Source organism: Macaca fascicularis, chromosome 13 (genome assembly GCF_037993035.2).
Source record: "Macaca fascicularis isolate 582-1 chromosome 13, T2T-MFA8v1.1".
Lineage (NCBI taxonomy): Eukaryota > Metazoa > Chordata > Mammalia > Primates > Cercopithecidae > Macaca > Macaca fascicularis.
The window spans coordinates 94,808,212-94,811,403 of NC_088387.1; positions in this window are offsets into that span (position 1 = coordinate 94,808,212).

A 3,192-nucleotide genomic window follows, 5' to 3' on the forward strand; every position below is an offset into this window, starting at 1 on the left:
AGCTGGGATTTCAGGTGCCTGCCTCCACACCTGGCTAATTTTTGTATTTTTAGTAGAGACAGGGTTTCACCATATTGGCCAGGCTGGTGTCGAACTCCTCAGGTGATCCAGCTGCCTCGGCCTTCCAAAGTGCTGGGATTACAGGTGTGAGTCACCACGCCCATCCACATTTAACCTTTAAGGCAATGTTGCCGAGGCTGGCAACATTTCCAGAGATCTATAATTACATGCCTCAGGGTTCATAATTTCCTTTTTTTTTTTTTTTTTTTGAGGCGGAGTTTCGTACTGTCACCCAGACTGGAGTGCAATGGCACAATCTCGGCTCACTGCAACCTCTGCCTCACAGGTTCAACTGATTCTCCTGCCTCAGCCTCCCAAGTAGCTGGGATTACAGGCATATGCCACCATGCCCTGCTAATTTTGTAGTTTCAGTAGAAACGGGGTTTCTTTTTTTTTTTTTCCGAGACAAAGTCTTGCTCTGTTGCCCAGGCTGGAGTGCAATGGCATGATCTTGGCTCACTGCAACCTCTGCCTCTTGGATTCAAGCGATACTCCTGCCCCAGCCTCCCAAGTAGCTGGGATTACAGGTGCGCACCACCATGCCCGGCTAATTTTTCTATTTTTAGTAGAGACAGGGTTTCACCATGTTGGTCAGGCTGATCTCGAACTCCTGACCTCGTGATCCACCCGCCTTGGCCTCCCAACATAGCAAGACTTCATTTCTTAGAAGGAGGAGGAGCAAAAGGAGAAGAAAGAAGAGGCTGAGTAATTTTTGTTGTTGTTGTTTTGTTCATTTGTTTGTTTTTTGAGACAGGGTCACTCTGTCGCCCAGGCTGGGGTGCAGTGACACTGTCTCAGCTCACTGTAACCAAGACCGAGTGATTTTATATGCTCCCTCTACCCTGCTTTGGTCAGAGATCTCATCTAGGTTCCTGGCAACCTGCAAGCCTAATTAACATCTTTTCCACTCTCATGGCTCAACTCTAATATTTTCAATGTTTTTATATTTAGTTGTCACCCTAAACTGAACCACTGTTTTCCCCCCCAAAACTAGCATCCCCTCAAACTTCACCTTTTTCTCTTAATGGCTCCACCACATTTTGTTATGCAGAGTCAAAATCTTGGTGTTATTCATTAATTTAACAAATATTTAAATATTATTCAGCACATACAACTGTGCAAGGGATGCCAGAGAACACAATGGTAAGTTTAATGGAAACTCTGCCGTCATAAAGGCTTATATGCTATCAGGAAAGACAACTAAGTGTGCACCCAAACTAGTATAGTGACAGTAGAGAAGACTTCCTGGAGAAAGTGATGGTCAAGAGGGGTGTGGAGAGGTGTGCTCCATGGGTAAAAGTGTAAGATAAAGCATGGCTTTAGACGCACCCAAAGACATCGCCGAAGCAGAGTTGTAGGAGAAATGGAGAGTGAGAGAGGCATATGTGAATCTGGATGATTCGCATGAAGCGTCTTGTAAGTTATAAGGAATTTGGACTATCTGAAGAATATGAGGAAGTCATGATTAGTTTTATGTTTTTAAAGAATTTTTTTTTTTTTTTTTGAGTCGGAGTTGCTCTGTCACCCAGGCTGGAGTGCAGTGGCACGATCTCTCCTCACTGCAACCTCTGCCTCCGGGGTTCAAGCGATTCTCCTGCCTTAGCCTCCTAAGTAGCTGGGATTACAGGAGCGCGCCACTACGCCTGGCTAACTTTTGTGTTTTTAGTAGAGACGGGTTTCACATGTTGGCCAGGCTGGTCTTGAACTTCTGGTCTCAAGTGATTCACCCCTGCTTGGCCTCCCAAAGTGCTGCGATTACAGGTGTGAGCCACCGTGCCCGGGCGAAAAGAATCAATATTGCCATAGTTTGGAGAATTTCTCCTTTTCTCTCCATCCCTTGAATCCAATTTATTACCAAATCTGTCTCGTTATTGTCTAATTTGTCCTTTCATCTGGATTCCCATTGCCACCCTGCCTGGTACCACCTTACACCCAGCTCTTCTCATCTCCTGCTTAGAGCGCTTCAACCAGTAGCAGTGCCCCAGGCCGGGTGCAGCGGCTCACGCCTGTAATCCCTGCACTTTGGAAGGCTGAGGCAGGTGGATCACGAGGTCAGGAGTTCGAGATCAGCCTGGCCAAGATGGTGAAACCCCGTCTCTACTAAAAATACAAAAATTAGCTAGGCGTGGAATCCTAGCTAGTTGGGAGGCTGAGGCAGGAGAATCGCTTGAACCCGGGAGGCAGAGGTTGGAGTGAGCGGAGATAGCGCCATTGCACTGCAGCCTGGGCAACAACAGCGAAACTCCATCTTAAGAAAAGCCAACAGTGCCCCAGACTCTCTCTCTCTCCAATGTACACTGCGTACAAAGACTAGACCAACGATGCCAAAGGTTACACCAGGATGACAATGAAGCCCAAGTCATTCATCTTGGCGCTTCTTTTTATCAAGCTAGCTAGCTAATATTACAACTTAGAATCATTCTCCGAGGCCAGCCAGCTTCCTCAAAAATCTCCCCAAATGCAGTTCACATTCTTCCCTCACTCCTCCAAACCTTATAACATTATTCCCCTTTCCCGTGGCATAATGCAATCCAGAAGCATCCTGACAGTCTACATCCTTTCAATCCTCCAAGACACAGCTTCTCCTCCCATCCTTTGAGCTTTTCTCACCCAGAATAGGCTGTACCAAACATTTCTACATTGTATTAACTCGAATTATGTCACAGATCGAGGTCTTCGCTTTCCTTTGTCAGAAAAGACTCACATTCTTCTCATATAGGCCTCGCAGGGCCTGGCCAAGTGCTTCCTAAGCTCAGAACAAATACTAGTCAACTTTAATTGAACCAAATCGGGCGGGGTTTGCGGAGTCTGAGGGTGCGACGTTGGGGAGAGGGGGATGAAAACACTGGAGGACGGGCCGGAAGCGTCGAGTCCAACACAAAAGAGGCGTCAGACAAAACGCCAAGAGGCTGGGGACTGGGAACGAAGGAGGAGTACACGGAAAGGCCACCCGCCACCTGCTCGAGGCAGCGGAGTAGTACCGCGGCCGTTGGTGGGCGTGGTCGCGCCAGTCTCGCGGGAGCGGCCGTTGGGCGGGCCGTTGTCCCTGCGGGCGGGGCGAGTTGCTAAGGAAATGACTGCCCGCAGCGCCTGGCCCCGCCGAGCCGGCCGGGCGGGGTCTGGAGCGGCGCC